Source organism: Brassica napus, chromosome A3 (assembly GCF_020379485.1).
Source record: "Brassica napus cultivar Da-Ae chromosome A3, Da-Ae, whole genome shotgun sequence".
Taxonomy (NCBI): Eukaryota; Viridiplantae; Streptophyta; class Magnoliopsida; order Brassicales; family Brassicaceae; genus Brassica; species Brassica napus.
This window is the reverse complement of record NC_063436.1, coordinates 28,234,715-28,257,642: the sequence shown is the minus strand read 5'-3', so window position 1 is coordinate 28,257,642 and position 22,928 is coordinate 28,234,715. Positions and strand designations below refer to the sequence as shown.

Genomic DNA, 22,928 nt, shown 5'->3' with positions numbered 1-22,928 from the left:
AGCTTACCGGTTTTACTCAACTAATTAAACTTGACTGGTTGTCTCTCTTCAAGCTAACCACGAATTAACCTGATCAACACCACAAGAATACATGGTTGGATTTATTCAGAATTTATCTCCAGTGTAGGCAAACCAACAAAACTTCTCACAGAAACTGATCCACAACCATCTTACCGATCAAAATCAAAGGCTGAAGAACATAGGTGATTTTCAACTTCAGGACACCAAATCTTCAGCTCTTAAACACTCCAAAACTCACTGATTAAAGTCACAGGATGGTGAGAAAGAGTTGTCCATGCTCACTCCTCTTCTCTGAATATTTTTCTGAATTTTTTCATGAATCTTTTCTCACAGATTTTTCTCTCTTCTTTCTCTCTGAATTTTTCTCTGGTTTTTCTTGCAGGTTATGAACGTCCAGAGGAGAGAAGAGGGTATTTTATATCATAAGGAGTTGCTTCAGATGAGGGTTTGCTCCCACAAAAGACAAAGATGAGGTTAGACAGCTGGTGACATGCTTCAGCACACCAAGCAGCACAAGCAGCTGAACTTTTCCTTCCCATGAAGAAAGCTACAAGCAGCTGAAGCAAGTAGCTTGTGACCAGCATGTGACTTCTAATGAGCAAGCAGGCAAGCAAGTAGGTGTAGGTCATGTGACCTAATTACTGAGGAAGCAAGTAGGCTAGAAGGTGCAAAGCATGTGACTGTTCAGAAATAATTTTAAGAGTTTTGTCGATATTTTCCGGACTGTTTCGACTAAATATTTTTCATCATTCGAATCTCGTCCTGCTCTGAATAAACTCACCCAGCATGAATAAAAATCAACGATAATAATTAACACTCGACCAGAACCATCAAGAGATGGTTTTTCGACCAAAAGACAGCCCCGTCGAGATTAATTCACCGTGTCGATTTTTATTTAAATTCTGATCGATCAATCTTCAAACTGATCTTAAAGAATTTTCTTGACCAAAATTATATCTGCTCGTGAGGGTTATTACATTCTTCCCCCCTCAAAAGAATTCGTCCCCGAATTCTGAAAACGTAACTGTACACTCTTTACTGAACAGTCTCTGAAAGGAGTTCTGGATATTAGCTCTGACCTTATCTTAATCTGCCCATATCAAAACAACTCATGGTTGATCCCTTGATTCTCCCAACCGATCCTTTCTTTTATGAGCAGCCACTTTCAAGATAACCAAATTCTTTACTCTGCACAACTCTTGTCAACTGCGGTCTGCATACTTTTTCTAACAATCTTGTATCTATAGACTATCACTTCTCAACCTTTTTTATCTGGCTTTCTCCCATAACAGCAACATGAAATTTGGAACGTGAGGTGATGTGCCATACGTGAATGTAACATCTCCAGTCTGGTCAATGTTAACTTGATTAACCGTGCAACAATCAAACAAGAACATGCACGATCAATCACGCTAACATGATTCAGACCAAGGGTGCCACTCTCAAATACACACAAACACACTTATTCCAGAAATGATTTCCCTTACAGTATTCCATACCCTTCTTATCTATCTGAGATACTCTTCAAAAACTTCTGAACGACTCAATCTCACTGAAATTTCGCATATCCAAGTCTTGTTCTATTACTTTCTGATTTCCTTCTTCTGTCTAGTAACTGAGGAAACAACAAGTCCGCCTATACCAAACTTGATTTACCAACGAAGTACTCTTGTATGATAACTTCACACTTTCTCTGTTAATATATCTTCTGATCTCTTAACAACTTGAGCATCCCCATATGCCTTATAGTTATACCTTTTTCCTTGCACTCTTCAATCTTCCTTGGGATTTACTTCACATCTGCTTAATTTTAGGTTGAATTTGGATTCATTCTCCCACATCTCCACTTTATGAACTTGTACATGACACAGTCCTCATACTATTCTTCGAAATTCTCTTCACCCAGTTCCTTCTATGAATTCCTTAGATTCTCATCCTTCAACTGAGTTCCTCAAATACGAATGAATAAGCCATCTTTATTTTCTACTTGCAATCTTGAAGGTTCTCTATTCTTTCCTTATAAGGCAGCAAAATAAATCACTCCCAATTCCGCTTCATGATTCTTGAGATCCTACTCCATATCATCATTAATATCACTTCCTCTTAAAGCATAAGCAGCAATATTTGCTCTTCCTTAGGCTTCTTTGATCAGTGAAAACTTGCATCCTTTCCCCATATTGAAATGATCACTAAATTTGATGTGCAACAGAACTGCCACCAACCCCAACTTGTGCATCAAATAGTTTTCCTTATGCTTCCTTAGCTCCCTTGATGCATAAATGATTACCATATCGTCTTGCATTAGCATTCACCTAGACCAACACATAATACATCCATGTAGTAGTATATGGCTGGTTAGGCTCATGCAAGTCTAAGATATGCATAGACGTAGATACTTCCTCTAACTAATTTCATACTTCATCAATACTTTTACTCCATTCCAAGGTAACACCATTCTCAGTCGATCAACTCATTGGTGGATATGGTTTCTAACTCTTGAACAAACTTCTGATGGTAACCGGCCAATCCACAGAACTTCGAATCTCGATAACTGAAATTGAGTACGACCATTATGTAGTAGTAGCGATCTTTTGTAAATATGCAACAACTCCTTGTTCCATTTACTGACTAAGGGATCTAACTTCCAATTTCCGTGCAGAAATATTTACTACAACGTGAAGCGTCCATCAAACGTCCTTGGAATAAAACTACGCCTTGCAACCGATCTTAACCATTCTTCAATTCTAGAACTTGATACTTGACCCTGATGGTCACGTCCTTGATTTTATACTCGAACATAACCGCAAACTCTGGTTCTTCTTCTTTACCACTGACATGGGTACACTCCACAGAAAATAACTAAGTCGAACAAAACCTTTCTCCAAACAAATCTTCTGACTGCTACTTGAATTTGGCTAGAACCACTTGGATAGATGCCTAGGCAATTGCAGCGAATCAAGGTTCAACCAGAATACTTGACGGGTTACTTTTGGATGTCAACAAATTTTCCACTTTCTTAAACATAGCTTCATGTTCCCTAGTTATCTAACTGTCCTCGATACTCTGCTTCTTGTTATTTTCTCTCCGCCCAATTATGATGATAATGGAATACGCCACTTCACCATTTCCCAAAAGGTTCCCAACTCTCCAGACTGATATGAGCGAGGCTCCAACACTTAGTAGAATACCATTGCAGGCCAACGGTAACTGGTCTTCTCTCAAAGACTTCCTTCCTCAACAACATCCTAATTGAGCTCGATAACTAGATAGCCAATCTCACTCTAGATAGAAACAAACCGCTCTAATGGAAGTACTAAGGAATGGGGATGGGATACGAAGGCATACCATAACTCTAAATGGCAGCCAGTACTTCCACGAATAAGAACAGTGTACTTGAATTCACTAAAGTGAATCCTTCCTAAAACAATGACACTACCCGAGAACTACATCTATGTGTTGTTCCCGCATCAAACACAATATGGGCGGAAAATTCCGTCCATAGGCAAGGTCTCATACGACACCTTGATCACTCCTTCACTTATTTATTTAATCATTCATAAATTTTAAAATGCGCACAACACGCAATGGGATAAGAAGCAAACCTGTGATTGGACCTTTTCAAAGGTTTTGACGGTCCAGGCAACTATAAAGTGTAGGCTCTACCCAAATAGCCTAACACTTGGATGTGGACTAACGGTAAGGAAAATCGGACTAGTTCAACAAGTGTTATCTTAGGTATAGGTAACGTAGATCGGGTAACTTCATGAGGAAGGGTAACCTAAATTCCTAACTCTTCACAAGAACCACCAAAGCGCGAATGATGCAAACGTTCCAGGATTTCCCAAACTTTGACAATCACGACCATTCTGTCTTTGCTAGTCACAACCATAACGGCTCAAGGTCCTCGATCTTGATCTGATGAAATGTACACCCAAAATCATCCCCAACGACTTACTTAACTCACTTCTTGAAACTGACCTTTGATCTGCAGCGGTTGGAAAATAAACGGTCTGCATGACTTGGTTAACCTCTTCAGCAATAATAGCTTCTTTAACATTCACGTCATACTCTAACATCTCCTCGAAGCTTTGAAACTCCATGGTCTTTTATCTACTCCAAAATTCTTGGCTAAGTTCCCAAAGATTTTTCGTATGATCTTTTGCTTATTCTCCAAACCATAATCGATGAATCCAATTCACTCGACCACGTATCTCGATGCTTGTGTAGAAAATACTACTTCCTGAACTCATGAAATCTGTCCAACTCGAACTCAACTCTCTGAAGTAACTCTTGACTCTCGACCAACAACTCATAGCGTTCATCTCCAAATAGCTTGCTGCCAAATCCTTCTTGTAATTCTCTGAACAACGGCCACGTGAATATTCTGCTCTGAGTGTTGGATCCCAAATCTGCCTCAAGCCAAAGTATACTTCTAACGGTTTAGTCCTTCTTCAGTATCTTATGGTCCCAACTTCTTCTTCTTTGCATCATAAGCTTCATGATATTCCGTTGCAAACAGAATGCTTCTGGTGCTTCCATCATCTTGTAATACAGTCAAACCATCTCTTCCTCCAACGCTAAGCTTGAAACAAATGCTTAAGAAATCATGCTTGTATGGCTGTGGTGCTTGTACGTCTTAGCATGAGCTGGTTAGACTTGAGAAACCGGAATAATAAGTGCATCTATGTGATCAAGTGTAGTCGAATCGCTCTGAACCGGATCACAAACAACACCCACCTTGACATCGATAACACACGAGTCCGGAGATGTATTCGATGTATCAATTATATCCCATAAATCTCTCTAAAGTATTAGCATCCCCACTAAAACTCAGAAAAACGGCAGGAAGGCATGAGGTTATTGACTTCTAGCAGGAAGGTAGTGAACCCCACCATGAGGGTAGCAAACTTGATCATGATGATAATAACCTCGGTAAGTACGCTCCATCCATTCAAGCTTGTCTCGGTGCTTCTACTATGAAATATCACTGTTAGGTAACTACCCATGACTATCTATCCTAAAATGAAGGAACAAGCCAGCATATCCTAGTTATCCTTGCGACTCATTTTGACTCGAAAAACATTTGAAACAAGTCCCATTCTAGCATCGTATAACCATGCTCTGATACCACCTTTGTGACACCCCCGATCATAGATGACCGGAAATGACACGGTCGATGTTCCTCGATGGTCGATCTGAGGTTCTCAGAATACTTCCGATCGCCTTAGACCAACAATCAAAGAACACCAACGCTCCTATCGGATACCACTCTAGGCTTTTCAACCCGAGAAAGCAATACCTGATAGTTAGTTCGTCCGGACAAGGACTAATATCATATGGAACCCGTACTTTTAAAAAAAAACATTATTTATATATCATTCAAAATCATCTTACAAAATTTGTTATAAATTAACCTCGAGGTTTTCGGTCTACAAATCTTATTCATAAGATATATCAAAATGACTTTGCAAGGATAATAAAACTACCGCTGGCTAATGCCGTTCCTTTCCGTCCTAGAGTAAAGGTCTCCCACCTACTGGTTACCTGCATATCAAATGAGTCATGAGTAACTAGTTTACTCAGTGAGTCTAATCCTACACCCAAACACATATCAATAGTATCCCGAGCAATCGACACCATTTGAATGCAGTGGAATTATATTCCATAATTAATATAAGGCCTCTCAATTCATCCATGTGAATCTATCTTAAACATCACCTCCACGATACCCGCCAATCACTCATACTCTTAATATATATATATATGCTAAACCCGGAAAACCACCAAGGCTAACCGAGCTTAACGGGAAATAAATATAACCATCATCTCCATCAGATATTCCAAGATAGAACATCCAACGCTGCATGCAGTTACACGGCCTCCAGGGTGCGACCCCATCATCGTGTCTTCATGACCTTGATCCATATCGCAGGACCAATTCACGGCAATGCGGGACTTTCGGGAGAGTGAGTATACAATAAGACTTCACATGATTCACACTTATTAATAGAATACTTATAGATTAGTACTTGAGAACAAGTACTAAGGCTCGGGATAACCTCAAAGAATTATTCTTGCTTATTCTTAAGTATTTAAACTAGATAAATACTTCATATATAAATATAGATTAAGGAATAATACTTAATCAATCAAACCATAATTACTCCTTAATTAATCCATGATTAATCCTTAATTAATCAATGATTATTCCTTAATTAATTCATGATTAATTCTTAATTAATCAACCATATTCAATATGCAATCATGCATACTCATTCATAATTCATTCATCATCTATCTAGACTCACCTTTAAATCCATGAGATTGGTTAAGGAAGACTAGACTCGAGCTCAAGCTAATCACACTTCACTTTTGGATCACTCTCGGTTCAGAACCATCACAAGGATCCGGCTGATCCGAATACTCTCCTTGGCCATCTGAATTCAAAACATAACAGTTGGAACATAAGGTTCAGTAGTCTGGTTCAAGAAGAAACTCAACTCAGTTCATAACATTTCAGTTCAGTTCTCTCATATCAGTTCGGTTCAAGACAGATTGATACCATGTTCAGCTCGGTTCAAGCTTTAACAATTTAACTCGGTTCATATCAGCTTAGTTCATGCTCAGCTAACTCCGGTTCTAATCAGTTCCCAACAGCTTAACTCGGTTATACTCAGACGACATCAGTTCAAGACAATTTCAGACCATAGACAGCTTCGCTCAGATCAGATCAGAACATACTCAGCTCAATTCAGTTCTAAACAAGATCAAATCAGTTCTGTTTAATTCCCATAATTCTTAACAGTTCGTCTACTGGTTCTATGAGACTGATTAAATCATAAACCAACCAAGACTGAAGAGAACAAGACCTTAGACAACTGATCCTGACAGGTTAACCAACATACATCAATTGGTTCTCATCAAAACATGGCTGAATCAAGAAGCTGAAGCTTACCGGTTTTACTCAACTAATTAAACTTGACTGGTTGTCTCTCTTCAAGCTAACCACGAATTAACCTGATCAACACCACAAGAATACATGGTTGGATTTATTCAGAATTTATCTCCAGTGTAGGCAAACCAACAAAACTTCTCACAGAAACTGATCCACAACCATCTTACCGATCAAAATCAAAGGCTGAAAAACATAGGTGATTCTCAACTTCAGGACACCAAATCTTCAGCTCTTAAACACTCCAAAACTCACTGATTAAAGTCACAGGATGGTGAGAAAGAGTTGTCCATGCTCACTCCTCTTCTCTGAATATTTTTCTGAATTTTTTTCATGAATCTTTTCTCACAGATTTTTCTCTCTTCTTTCTCTCTGAATTTTTCTCTGGTTTTTCTTGCAGGTTATGAACGTCCAGAGGAGAAAAAGAGGGTATTTTATATCATAAGGAGTTGCTTCAAATGAGGGTTTGCTCCCACAAAAGACAAAGATGAGGTTAGACAGCTGGTGACATGCTTCAGCACACCAAGCAGCACAAGCAGCTGAACTTTTCCTTCCCATGAAGAAAGCTACAAGCAGCTGAAGCAAGTAGCTTGTGACCAGCATGTGACTTCTAATGAGCAAGCAGGCAAGTAAGTAGGTGTAGGTCATGTGACCTAATTACTAAGGAAGCAAGTAGGCTAGAAGGTGCAAAGCATGTGACTGTTCAGAAATAATTTTAAGAGTTTTGTCGATATTTTCCGGACTGTTTCGACTAAATATTTTTTATCATTCGAATCTCGTCCTGCTCTGAATAAACTCACCCAGCATGAATAAAAATCAACGATAATAATTAACACTCGACCAGAACCATCAAGAGATGGTTTTTCGACCAAAAGACAGCCCCGTCGAGATTAATTCACCGTGTCGATTTTTATTTAAATTCTGATCGATCAATCTTCAAACTGATCTTAAAGAATTTTCTTGACCAAAATTATATCTGCTCGTGAGGGTTATTACACTATGTATTGTAATGTTAATTGCAGTTGCTGGATACTGAAAATGTATTTTATATATGAGTTAGTATTTTTGGTGTTATATATTTAACACATTACGTGGTTGCACAGATAATTACAACACTTATGAAATTACTTGGTTTACTATCCATGTTCAAAAGCGTGGTATTGTTTGAAATAAAATTTTAATTAAAACAAGTTGGAATTAGGGGCTGTTTGTTTCATCATTTGTCATTTCCATCCAAATGATTCATTTGTATGATCTATTCAGATGATCCATTTAGATTTTTGTGATTGTTTGTTTGTCCATCCACATAGCTCATCTAGATAGATCATCTAAATGGATCTTATGCTTGTTTCTTTATTTTCATTTCCATTCCAATGAGTTTAGTAAACAAATTACCAAAATACCCTTGTGTTGGTTTAATCATATATTTGATATTAATTTTAACTATATTACATTTAATTACTTAGTTTAATATATTTACATTAGAATTATTTCAAAATTAACGAGTTTTCTTTTTGCGGTTTGGGAGGAAAAAAAAAAGATTTTTCGGTTTTAGCGAGAAAACACATTTTTCGGTTTTGGTGGGAGAACAAGATTTTTGGTTTTGGCGGGAAAACGAGATTTTTCAGTTTTGACGGGAAAATACAAATTTTTGGTTTTGGCGAGAAAACACGTTTTAGCGAAAAATCACGTTTTTGGCGGAAAAACGCGTTTTTTTGCGGGAAAACGCATTTTTTTGCAGTTTTGGAGGAAAACACGTTTTTGCGATTTTCGCGGAAAAATGAAATTTATCGTTTTGGTGAGAATACCAGATCTTTCGTTATTGGCGGGAAAACACGTTTTTGTGGTTTTCGCGGAAAACGCGTTTTTACGGTTTTTGACGTGAAAAAAAAGTTTTTAGGATTTTGCGGGAAAACGTGTTTTTGTAGTTTTGTCAGTTTTCGTATGTGACAAAAATGATATTATGTTTAGGTTTGTAATTTCTGAATTACATTAAGGGTATAATAGACATTATACTATTTTGAATGAACCATCTCCATTCAAATGATCCAAATTGGTTCAGCTGAATGAACTTTAAAATTAAGCCTAAATTTTTAAAAGTCATCCGGATGATCAATCTGAATGAATTGCACTTTTAGTGCCTAAATAAATAAAACTTTCATCTTCCTTCCAAATAATCTATTCAGATGGAGAAACAAACGAGAGTCGTTAGTGGGTAAGACCAAGAAATGGTGTTTATACTAAATAAAATTGAGTAATTACGGGGGGGGGGGGGGGGGGGGGACAGATATAAGTGTTTGGTGGAATCATATAAGAAAGTATTTTACCCGACTGTGCCTTCACTCATCTCTTTCTCAAAAAAAAAAGTAACGATCTCGGTAAAAGGGACAATTGAATGTGGTTAATGCATGGTAATAGTCTAATATTGATTAATTGTTTCAGAAGATATTGATAATATCATACTCCCTCCGTTTTTTAATATAGGTCGTTTTAGACAAAAAAATTTGTTTCAGATTATAAGTCGTTTTCGGTTTTGTATGTAAAATTTATTAATAATTAATGTTGTATGACCAATGGTAATACATCTTCTATTTTTCTATTGGTTGAATTGTGGTTAGGTAAATAATTAATGATGTTTTTGTTTAGAAAATATAAGAAATTAATAGTTTTCTTAATCTACGTGCATATCTGTAAAACGATTTATAATAAAAAACGGAGAGAGTATTGTTGATATATTATTGTGTTGTATGGCGTGGCTGCTCGATGGCAAAAGTGATATGCATAAATTTGTGATTTAACAGTGGAAGACAAATGATATGTTTGACAAACAAAAGGAAAAAAAAGTTAAAGTAATAAATTGACATCTTAAAACTTGTGGCTCAGATTACACAAAGTGAATTTAGGCGTCACATGGTTTCTTTTCAATCTATACCTCGAATATTATATAGTATTTTTATTACTTTTTTGTTACCACGAAAAAATATATATTACTTGTTCTTCAAACTTTAAATTACCTGTTAAATGATCGCAGCCAATAGTTCAAACAGTTTTCCTCATTTATCGAGCTGGTACACTTGGTTGGGGCCGTTGCGATAAATACTTATAAATGGATCATCTCGCATTATGTATGTTGTATTAAATGTTTTCATATACTACAGTTCTATAATATAATTAAAAATATTTCTGGAGATGTGAAATTGGGTGCATTTAGTGTAACAACATAGAAATCAATGAATAAATAATTGTCACCATACCGCTCCAGATGTTCTGCTCATCGTTGAGGTGTAGTTACATCCCCAGGCCAGTTCGATATTGTTGTCCATCTCCTCGAGTCGAATAAATCATTATTGCCCACCTACTTTTGTTAGGTGTTTGAGTTTTAGACAACTAATCTTCAGTTCTTAGTTACAGTTTTGAATAGTTATTGTTGAATATAGTATTGCACCGGTTAATACTTAACTACAAATAACTGAAATTTGAAAGATAAATGTGTGCTAAATAATGAGCAAATTTCCCCATCAAACTAGCTAGTATTAGACAAAAGGTAAGGCTGCCAAGTATGTGGATGTCGGGTAAATATCTAAGCCAGTAGAAAACCAAAGAGAAATAAAACCAAAGAGAAACAATCTATTGAGTTTTTTTATGTCTGCCTTTTGATTGGACTGCATTTTGAAGTTGATTCGAAGAAGAAATGTTTAAAGAAATCTATACAATTTCGGCCAGTAAGAGCGAACGAAGGCATGATGTGTAGAGTGTACATCTATCTCACTATCTTCCAATCAATAATAGTTGTTCATTGAATCTTATGACTTTAGGGCTACACGTTTTTAGATATTTGAGAACTGTCTTCTTCGTTAGATCTAGGAGAGTATATCTGTCACAAACTGAGCCTCATCACCAGAGGGAAAATAAGACTAACTCATAATCAGGTTTATAAATATAAACATCACAAACTCTTTATATTTCAACAAAACTGTTCAATAATTGTTAAAATCAAATAGGGAAGAACAAAAAAAAAAGAGAAATGAAAAACATTTATGTTAATGAAAAAGTTCAAAAAAAAAAAGCGAAAAAGAAAGAAGAAAGGATATAGGAGAGGTCGATTTGTGTTTAGGGGGATATGGAATTGCTTCCAGTTTTAGCAAAGAAACATAAATGTTTGCTCCCTTTAATTTCTTTAAACGTTATTCCAAATCTTCTCCAACATGTCTACTTCATCCCGACACATTTTTATACAGCGATCTTCTTTTGTTAAACCCTTTATACATATTTAGTACCCAATAACATTTGGAAAATTAGCATGTATAACCATAAAAAAAATTTACAAATAATCATATGAACTCTATAGTTAGAATATACAATACACTTTATATAATATTACAATATCTACCATTAAACAATTTCATCCTCTGATTTTTTTTTTCTCTTTTCTTCTTTCTCCTTCCATTTTGTCTGATTTATATTTTATTTATCAATACAATTTAACCAAATAATAATATCATATAAATCATACATTCATTTTACATATATTATATTTTAAATTTTCTAAAACGGATATAAATTTCTTTCAAAACAAATAGATTGTAATTTACACGAATATATCATTATATTATATATTATTTGTATAGTATATCACATATTTAGAATTTCTTTCTTTATCTTTTTTTTCTTACTCTTTCCCTCCCCTTATGAACAAACGAGACAATATTTGATAGTATTCTATTTTATTTTAGAAAACATAGAATAAAATAAAACATTACAATTCTCTCTCTAATTCTTTTTCTACTCAATTTTTTTTCATTCTCTTTATCTTTTTTTTTCATTCTTTTGGTTGAATTCATTTTTTTTTATCTCATCTCATTTTTTTTCTTTCTTCTCTTTACCCTTAGCTCTCTCTTGATCTCTATCTCAAAATGTTCTCTCTCTACCCAAATTTTAATTTTATTTTCAAATGAGATAATATACAATTGTATTCCATTCTATTTAGAAAACATAAAATAGAAAATAACATTTCAACTCTCTCTACTTCATCTTTTTTTCTCTTTTTTTATCTCTCTCTCTCTTTTTTTTTTAATTTCTTTTGCTTGAATTAACTTAGACAGTTAGTAATTAGATATCATATTATGTTTTAGTCTTGATTGTGTTCCATTGATTAGTAATTTTCTGTTTGTTTGGATTGATTAGTGCAGTTAAAAAAATAATTATGTCTATTATTACTATAAATGAATTATGCTATACTATTTTGTCAAACACAATAGTATAGTACAATTTCCATTTTTATCCAACCTAATAACTCTCTAAATAAAAGTCTAGATTTTAGCAATGAGAATGTTTCTACAATCAAGTTTTTTCATGGCGTAGTATATATTTTATCGTTCCATTTAATTCTAAATTGTACACTATAATGTGTGAAACCTAGAATTTAAACAATGTTGTTACCATATCATACTATTACGGGCTATGCAAATAGAATAACATACACATCTAAAATATATTAGGCTTCACTCAACATCTGTTACTGTGGACTCTATTACTTGTGCCGCGTAGAAAAACATCCACACTTATGCATAATTATTTTTCACTTCTGATAGTTTTTTGTTATGGTTATTTGATTATTTTTTTTAATAATGGTTATTCCACTAATTAACTCATAATGTTATGAGAAAGTATTTTAGTTTCTTACACAAAATAAAGTATTAAATTGATTACTTTTTAAATATATGTATATTACCTGTGAGTGGTAACATTTTAAAATATAACTTAGGTAAAAACAAAAGAAAAATATTATTACTTAACAAAAATAATCACAAAAGACTAGTAGGTCTTCAAAAAAAAAAAAATTTCCGCTGGAATTTTATTAAAAGACTAGGCTCATAAAAGACGAAGCCCAACAACAACAATAAAACATAAAAAGCCATGAAAAGCCATAAAACAAACGAGAAAGGCCTAAACATTACATCAAACGGGCCCCAAGCCCAAGTGGAACCGAATAGGAAGACGCCAACTCCACTCCCACGTGTCCGGACGCCCGGCACCCAATGAACACGCATCACGAATGGAAAGCACGAGCTTCCTCCGGAGTCAGAGAGCATGCACGCCGGAGCTCCGCCATCAGCGAAGCCAAACTGGAGAAGAAGCCGCTCAACCAGAACAGCCCTCAATCTCAAGACGACGAACCAACCCTGACAGATCTACGATTTGAAGAGGGAATTGCAACTGCCTACGATTGAAACCAAAACTCCAATCTTCCAAGGAGGAGCGATCAGAAAATCAGAACAAGAGGCGGTAGCTCAAAGTAAGGGAAAAACCGTAGATCGACCAAAACCGGTATCAAACCGGTGATAAGCCGGCGAAGACGATGAAAGGAATCACCTCTTTCCGGAGACGAAAGCCGGCGAAGATGGTGTTATGTGAACCACCTCTCCCCAGAGTCAAAAGCCCGAATCGTCGGAAGACATAAACCGGACCAGATCCGATGGCTATATAACAAATCGAAGCCGGAAAAAGGAACCGGTGTCGACCATAACCCAACCGCTTTCTCATCTTCTCTGTGAAAGATACAAGAGAGGGAACATAGATGAGAGAGAAAGCGTCCAGTAGGTCTTCAAATTATATCAAGGATAGTTTTTTTTTTCCGTCAACTGATTATATTATATATGCGATGAAACTGAAACAGGACCAACGGACGAAGATATGTATGTGGTTAACTAAGCCGGCAGACAACACACTATCTCCGGAAACTAAAACCCATAAAGGATAACAGAAGCCCAAACAATTACAAACCATGGCGCTTACAGACCAACATTTTAAACAACGCAACAAGACTCGAGGACCGATGGTAGCACTCTCAACAAAACAGAAAAATCTAAGTGATAGAGAATATATGAAAGCTGTTAAACGGGAATGCCCCGGCCAAACTACCGTAAAACCACTCCCTCCTAGTACAACAAGGAAACACTTCAGAACTCAAGTAACACAAGCTTCACAAACTGGTAAGGAAGAATCCTTCAGATTCAATCAACTTCACGACTGAGAAACGCCAAGGAAGGAAACCACACCGAAATCAAATCTCAAAAGAGAAATGAAAAACATTTATGTTAATGAAAAAGTTCGACGGTAAAGATGAGCGGCGAAACTAGGGTTTTGAATGGCGAAACTAGGGCTTTGAACGTGGAGGACCAGGACGCAACCATGATGGACGTTGGGGAGAGACTGAGACCACCGGGAGAACCGCCGGACAAGACAATCACGTGGGCGTCAAAAGCGGCGAGTACACTGGAAGGAGGCATGCCGGTTCCAGAGGCGCTGATCGATGATGGGTTTGTGGCGAGGAGACTCAGAGTAGAATTTCCGAATGGAGAAGATGGAGAACCATCGATCACAATTGAGAACGAGGTACTCGAAGCAATGAACGGGATGTGGAAGCAGTGTATGGTGGTTAGGGTTTTGGGAAGGAACGTTCCAATAACCGCCTTGAGTAGGAAGTTAAGAGAGTTATGGAATCCGAAGGGATCGATGTATGTGATGGACCTCCCTAGACAGTTCTTCATGGTTCGTTTTGAGAAGGAGGATGAATATTTGGAGGCGTTAACAGGAGGACCATGGAGGGCGTTTGGAAGTTATCTCATGGTGAGAGCCTGGTCACCGGAGTTTGATCCGCTACGAGATGATATAGTCACAACGCCGGTCTGGATCAGATTGACGAACATACCAGTGAACTTCTATCATCGCTCGATACTCATGGGAATCGCTAAAGGGTTGGGCAAACCGATACGTGTGGACCAGACTACGTTGAAGTTCGAAAGGGCTCGTTATGCACGAATCTGCGTGGAGGTTAATCTAGCAAAACCTTTAAAGGGGACAGTGCTTATCAATGGTGAGAGGTATTTCGTCGCGTATGAGGGGTTATCAGAGATTTGCTCGAAATGTGGGATCTATGGACACTTGGTCCACGGATGCCCAAAGGCTATTGCGGAGCGCATAGCGATGGTAGCATTACAGAAGGAAGATCCTCCACATGTAGTGACTGCATCCCCACGAGAAGTGTTGGAGCACACCGAAGACGGTTTTACTCCGGTAAGGGGACCACGAAGAGGAGTCACTCAGGCACCCCGACCGGTGATTAACATGTCAAGAAAATCAAATGAGGAGGTTGATAGAAGTGGCCGAAGAACACAAAGTGATAAGGGAGCTGAGAAGATGGTGTTATCCAATAAATACGGGAGCCTTGATTTGGATAAAAACACAGAGGAATTGATGGAGGAGGTGATCTCTGGTCAGGAGAATAAGGAGAATCAGGAGGTAAACATCCAAAGACCTAAGGATGCAGCAGCCTTAACAGAGAAGGAACCTTTAGTCTTTGGAGCTAGTGGAGGGTCTAATTTGAAAGGGGGAAATAAGGAGAGAGGGAATGGGAATAAGAAAACAATGGAGGGAGTGAAAGGAAAGCCCAAGAAGTTGAATAATAGGCCGGTTAGAGGACTGGTATTTGGGCCAACTAAGGGAGAGATGGCCTTGTCGGAATCAGGAAAGCGACTGAGAGTGGAAAATAGTGATGCAGGGAGACCCGGTGGAGTCTTCAGAGATTGTGTGGGGATCGGTGATCCACCTCAGTCTCTTCAGCTACGCGATGAGGTGGTGGAGAACCCGATGGAGATCACTCGAAGTGAAACAGGGAAACAAATGGTGGTGGAACCTCAGACGAAGTCACAGGAGGAGGAGGTAGTGGTATCCCTCGCATAACAGGGTGCCCCGGGAATTCAATCAGATATTTGTAGAATTATGATGATTAATTGCTTATTCTGGAATTGCCGGGGGGCAAATAAACCCAACTTCCGAAGATCGATTAGATATATTCTGAAGAAGCATAAAACCGACTTCCTTGCATTGTTCGAGACCCATGCTGGTGGAGACAAAGCAAGAAAGATTTGCCAAAACTTGGGGTTTGATAGCTCTTTCCGTGTGGATGCTATTGGTCAGAGTGGTGGAATTTGGATTCTTTGGAGAGATCAGTTGGGAGTGATCACGGTGTTGGAATCGTCGGATCAGTTTATCCATGTGAAGGGGGTGTTTGGGACGGAGACTTTACACATTATCGCTGTCTACGCGGCTCCTACGGTTAGTCGAAGAAGCGGTCTTTGGGGACAGTTGAAACGTGTACTAGAGAACATTGATGAGCCGGTGATGGTGGGGGGTGACTTTAACACTATTCTCAGAGTAGATGAGCGAACTGGAGGTAATGGTAGACTATCACCAGATTCTTTGGCGTTTGGAGATTGGATCAATGATCTATCCTTGGTGGATATGGGATTTAAGGGAAACTCGTATACCTGGAAGAGAGGTAAGGATACGAGGAATTTCGTGGCAAAGAGATTGGATAGAGTCTTGTGTAGTGCACAAACTCGAGTGAGATGGCAGGAAGCCGAGGTAGCACATCTTCCTTTCTTAGCATCTGATCATGCGCCACTCTACGTACAATTGGAACCGGAGCAGAAAGGGAATCCGAGAAGGAGACCATTTCGATTCGAAGCTGCGTGGCTTAAACATGATGGGTTTAAGGAATTACTCTCAGCATCTTGGAACAGAGAGATGAGTACTTCAGAGGCACTGGCAGCTTTGAAAGTGAAGCTTAAGAAATGGAATAAAGAGATCTTTGGGGATGTTCATAAACGAAAAGAAAAACTACTCTGTGAGATCAAAGAAGTTCAGGAGGCGGTGGAGCGAAACCCGTCTGACGCTCTATTATTAAGGGAGGAGGCACTACATAAAGAATTTGATGTCGTGTTAGAGCAGGAGGAGGTACTTTGGTATCAGAAATCGCGGGAGAAATGGATAGTACTTGGGGATAGAAACACGAATTACTACCATACGACTACCATTGTACGGAGAAAAAGAAACCGAATAGAGATGCTGAAGGATGACGAGGGTCACTGGATTGAACAACCAGAACAGTTGGAGAAGCTTGCAATGAACTATTACAAGAGACTTTATTCGACCGAGGATATATCTCTTGATACAGAGAAGCTACCCATGGTGGGGTTTACGGAGCTCACACGGGATGAACTGGAGAGTTTGAATAAACCTTTTTCGGCAGTGGAGATGGAAGCTTCAGTCCGATCAATGGGTAAGTTCAAGGCTCCTGGACCGGATGGTTTTCAACCCATCTTCTATCAGGAATCATGGGATGTCGTGGGAGAATCAGTGACACGTTGTGGACTTGAGTTTTTTCGAACAGGAGTTCTTCAAAAGGGCATGAACGACGCAATGCTGGTGCTTATACCCAAAGTTCTGAAACCAGAGAAGATTATGCAGTTTCGACCTATTAGTTTGTGTAATGTTTTGTTCAAAACAATAACGAAGGCGATGGTGATGAGATTGAAGACACTAATGTCGAAACTAATAGGTCCAGCCCAAGCAAGCTTCATCCCGGGGAGATTGAGTACTGATAATATTGTGATAGTTCAGGAAGCAGTCCACTCAATGAGAAGAAAGAAAGGAAAGAAGGGTTGGATGCTTCTTAAGCTAGATCTTGAGAAAGCTTATGATCGTATCAGGTGGGACTTCTTAGAAGACACTCTCCACGCAGCGAAGCTACCACAAACATGGATCACATGGATCATGGAGTGTGTAACGAACCCAGGTATGAGTCTACTCTGGAACGGGGAAAGAACAGAAGCGTTTATACCGCAGCGTGGCCTTAGACAGGGAGATCCTCTTTCTCCATATCTATTTGTGCTATGTATGGAGAGACTGTGCCATCAGATTGAGCTCTCGGTTGCAAATAAGGAATGGAAGCCAATAAAGTTATCTAGAGGAGGACCATCGGTATCACATATTTGCTTTGCTGATGATTTGATCATGTTCGCAGAAGCTTCAGTAGCACAAATCCGAGTTATACGAAAGGTACTGGAAAAGTTTTGTGGAGCATCGGGACAGAAAGTCAGTTTAGAGAAATCTCTAATTTTCTTCTCTGAAAATGTTCATCGAGATTTAACCACGCTGATTAGTGATGAAAGCGGGATTAAAGCAACGAAGGACTTGGGAAAGTATTTGGGTATGCCGGTTCTACAAAAGAGGATCAATAAAGAGACCTTTGGTACAATCATTGAGCGAATGTCTTCAAAACTGGCTGGTTGGAAGAGAAGGTTTTTGAGCTTAGCAGGAAGGATAACTCTTACCAAGTTTGTCCTCTCATCGATCCCGGTACACACAATGAGTTCGATAGCTTTACCCATGTCGACGCTGAACCAACTAGATAAAATTGCGAGATCGTTTATCTGGGGGAGTGTGGATGGGGACCGAAAACAACACTTGGTTGCTTGGGAGAAGGTTTGTAAACCAAGAAGGGAAGGGGGTCTTGGCATACGATCAGCAAAAGAGATGAATATTGCTCTCTTAGCGAAGCTTGGTTGGAGGGTGTTGAATACACATGACGACTTATGGGTACAGATCTTGCGCAAGAAGTTTCGGGTAGGGGAGATACATGAATCATCATGGTTGGTGCCTCAGGGAACTTGGTCTCCGACATGGAGGAGTATAATACTGGGAGTTGGAGAGTGTGTGGTTCCAGGCACCTGTTGGATTCTAGGAGATGGTCGCAGAGTACGCTTCTGGAAAGATAATTGGCTGATGCAAGAGCCATTACAGAGCCTGAGTACAGTGGACATTCCAGAAGAGTTATTGGAGGCAAAGGCTCGAGACTTATGGCAGAGTGGGAGAGGATGGCTTATACAATGTATTGAACCGTATATTTCAATGGAGCATAGGCTATGTCTGGCTTCGGTGGTAATTGATGATGTCACAGGAGCTAGAGATAGAATGTCGTGGGGAGGCAGTAAAGATGGACTCTTTTCAGTCAAATCAGCGTATGCATTATTGACGAAAGATGAGAAACCAAGGCCAAATATGAATGCTTTTTATGATAGAGTGTGGCGTGTGATAGTACCAGAGAGAGTCAGAGTCTTCTTATGGTTGGTTTCTCACCAGGTTATCATGACAAACATGGAGAGGAAGCGTAGACATTTGAGTGACAATGGGATGTGTCAGTTATGTAAGAGCGGCGATGAGACAATCCTTCATACCCTTCGCGATTGTCCGGCATCAATGGGACTTTGGAGAAGGCTGGTAGATCCGAGCAGACAACAGAGATTCTTTGATCAATCACTCTTACAATGGCTTTATGAAAATTTGACAAGTGCTCAGTCAGCTAATGGGGAGCGGTGGCCTACAATGTTTGCATTGACAGTGTGGTGGTGTTGGAAATGGAGGTGTGGATATGTTTTTGGAGAAACTGGAAAATGTCGGGATAGAGTTAAATTTGTCAAGGACAAGACGCAGGAGGTGACTCTAGCCAACAATAAACTGAGGTTACATTTAGCTGTTGGCTTACGTGAGGAGCGACATATCAAATGGCGAAGACCTTCAAATGGATGGTGCAAGTTAAATACTGATGGAGCTTCCAGAGGAAATCCGGGACTGGCAACAGATGGTGGAGTTATGCGCGATGAGAATGGGGAGTGGCAAGGAGGATTCGCGGTGAATATAGGTATCTGCTCAGCTACATTAGCCGAACTGTGGGGTGTCTATTACGGCTTCGTTATAGCATGGGAGAATGGGATACGGAGGCTGGAGGTGGAGGTTGATTCTGCAACTGTGGTGGGGTTTCTGAAAACAGGGATTCATGATGCTCATCCCCTGTCATTCCTAGTACGCTTGTGCTATGGCTTTATTTCGAGAGACTGGTTAGTCAAAATTTCGTATGTGTATAGGGAAGCTAATTGTCTAGCAGATGGATTAGCCAACTATGCGTTTTCTTTATCTTTTGGTGTTCATTACTTTGAGTTGGTTCCGGAGCATGTTGCTTCCATCCTGTTGGAGGATGTTTATGGGATTACTAGGTCCCGACAAGTTTATTTGTAATAGGTTTGGATTTGAATAAATGATAGGGGGACCTTCGTCCCCTGTCGCCTACCAAAAAAAAATGAAAAAGTTCAAAAAAAAAAAGCGAAAAAGAAAGAAGAAAGGATATAGGAGAGGTCGATTTGTGTTTAGGGGGATATGGAATTGCTTCCAGTTTTAGCAAAGAAACATAAATGTTTGCTCCCTTTAATTTCTTTAAACGTTATTCCAAATCTTCTCCAACATGTCTACTTCATCCCGACACATTTTTATACAGCGATCTTCTTTTGTTAAACCCTTTATACATATTTAGTACCCAATAACATTTGGAAAATTAGCATGTATAACCATAAAAAAAATTTACAAATAATCATATGAACTCTATAGTTAGAATATACAATACACTTTATATAATATTACAATATCTACCATTAAACAATTTCATCCTCTGATTTTTTTTTCTCTTTTCTTCTTTCTCCTTCCATTTTGTCTGATTTATATTTTATTTATCAATACAATTTAACCAAATAATAATATCATATAAATCATACATTCATTTTACATATATTATATTTTAAATTTTCTAAAACGGATATAAATTTCTTTCAAAACAAATAGATTGTAATTTACACGAATATATCATTATATTATATATTATTTGTATAGTATATCACATATTTAGAATTTCTTTCTTTATCTTTTTTTTCTTACTCTTTCCCTCCCCTTATGAACAAACGAGACAATATTTGATAGTATTCTATTTTATTTTAGAAAACATAGAATAAAATAAAACATTACAATTCTCTCTCTAATTCTTTTTCTACTCAATTTTTTTTCATTCTCTTTATCTTTTTTTTTCATTCTTTTGGTTGAATTCATTTTTTTTTATCTCATCTCATTTTTTTTCTTTCTTCTCTTTACCCTTAGCTCTCTCTTGATCTCTATCTCAAAATGTTCTCTCTCTACCCAAATTTTAATTTTATTTTCAAATGAGATAATATACAATTGTATTCCATTCTATTTAGAAAACATAAAATAGAAAATAACATTTCAACTCTCTCTACTTCATCTTTTTTTCTCTTTTTTTATCTCTCTCTCTCTTTTTTTTTTAATTTCTTTTGCTTGAATTAACTTAGACAGTTAGTAATTAGATATCATATTATGTTTTAGTCTTGATTGTGTTCCATTGATTAGTAATTTTCTGTTTGTTTGGATTGATTAGTGCAGTTAAAAAAATAATTATGTCTATTATTACTATAAATGAATTATGCTATACTATTTTGTCAAACACAATAGTATAGTACAATTTCCATTTTTATCCAACCTAATAACTCTCTAAATAAAAGTCTAGATTTTAGCAATGAGAATGTTTCTACAATCAAGTTTTTTCATGGCGTAGTATATATTTTATCGTTCCATTTAATTCTAAATTGTACACTATAATGTGTGAAACCTAGAATTTAAACAATGTTGTTACCATATCATACTATTACGGGCTATGCAAATAGAATAACATACACATCTAAAATATATTAGGCTTCACTCAACATCTGTTACTGTGGACTCTATTACTTGTGCCGCGTAGAAAAACATCCACACTTATGCATAATTATTTTTCACTTCTGATAGTTTTTTGTTATGGTTATTTGATTATTTTTTTTAATAATGGTTATTCCACTAATTAACTCATAATGTTATGAGAAAGTATTTTAGTTTCTTACACAAAATAAAGTATTAAATTGATTACTTTTTAAATATATGTATATTACCTGTGAGTGGTAACATTTTAAAATATAACTTAGGTAAAAACAAAAGAAAAATATTATTACTTAACAAAAATAATCACAAAAGACTAGTAGGTCTTCAAAAAAAAAAAAATTTCCGCTGGAATTTTATTAAAAGACTAGGCTCATAAAAGACGAAGCCCAACAACAACAATAAAACATAAAAAGCCATGAAAAGCCATAAAACAAACGAGAAAGGCCTAAACATTACATCAAACGGGCCCCAAGCCCAAGTGGAACCGAATAGGAAGACGCCAACTCCACTCCCACGTGTCCGGACGCCCGGCACCCAATGAACACGCATCACGAATGGAAAGCACGAGCTTCCTCCGGAGTCAGAGAGCATGCACGCCGGAGCTCCGCCATCAGCGAAGCCAAACTGGAGAAGAAGCCGCTCAACCAGAACAGCCCTCAATCTCAAGACGACGAACCAACCCTGACAGATCTACGATTTGAAGAGGGAATTGCAACTGCCTACGATTGAAACCAAAACTCCAATCTTCCAAGGAGGAGCGATCAGAAAATCAGAACAAGAGGCGGTAGCTCAAAGTAAGGGAAAAACCGTAGATCGACCAAAACCGGTATCAAACCGGTGATAAGCCGGCGAAGACGATGAAAGGAATCACCTCTTTCCGGAGACGAAAGCCGGCGAAGATGGTGTTATGTGAACCACCTCTCCCCAGAGTCAAAAGCCCGAATCGTCGGAAGACATAAACCGGACCAGATCCGATGGCTATATAACAAATCGAAGCCGGAAAAAGGAACCGGTGTCGACCATAACCCAACCGCTTTCTCATCTTCTCTGTGAAAGATACAAGAGAGGGAACATAGATGAGAGAGAAAGCGTCCAGTAGGTCTTCAAATTATATCAAGGATAGTTTTTTTTTTCCGTCAACTGATTATATTATATATGCGATGAAACTGAAACAGGACCAACGGACGAAGATATGTATGTGGTTAACTAAGCCGGCAGACAACACACTATCTCCGGAAACTAAAACCCATAAAGGATAACAGAAGCCCAAACAATTACAAACCATGGCGCTTACAGACCAACATTTTAAACAACGCAACAAGACTCGAGGACCGATGGTAGCACTCTCAACAAAACAGAAAAATCTAAGTGATAGAGAATATATGAAAGCTGTTAAACGGGAATGCCCCGGCCAAACTACCGTAAAACCACTCCCTCCTAGTACAACAAGGAAACACTTCAGAACTCAAGTAACACAAGCTTCACAAACTGGTAAGGAAGAATCCTTCAGATTCAATCA

At 38.0% G+C, this 22,928-nt stretch overlaps 1 pseudogene; it reads left to right on the top strand.

Annotated features, from left to right (window-relative positions):
- The first annotated feature begins 13,957 nt into the window (after positions 1-13,957).
- LOC125590912 lies at positions 13,958-22,593 on the top strand (annotated as a pseudogene).
- Positions 22,594-22,928: the final 335 nt, after the last annotated feature.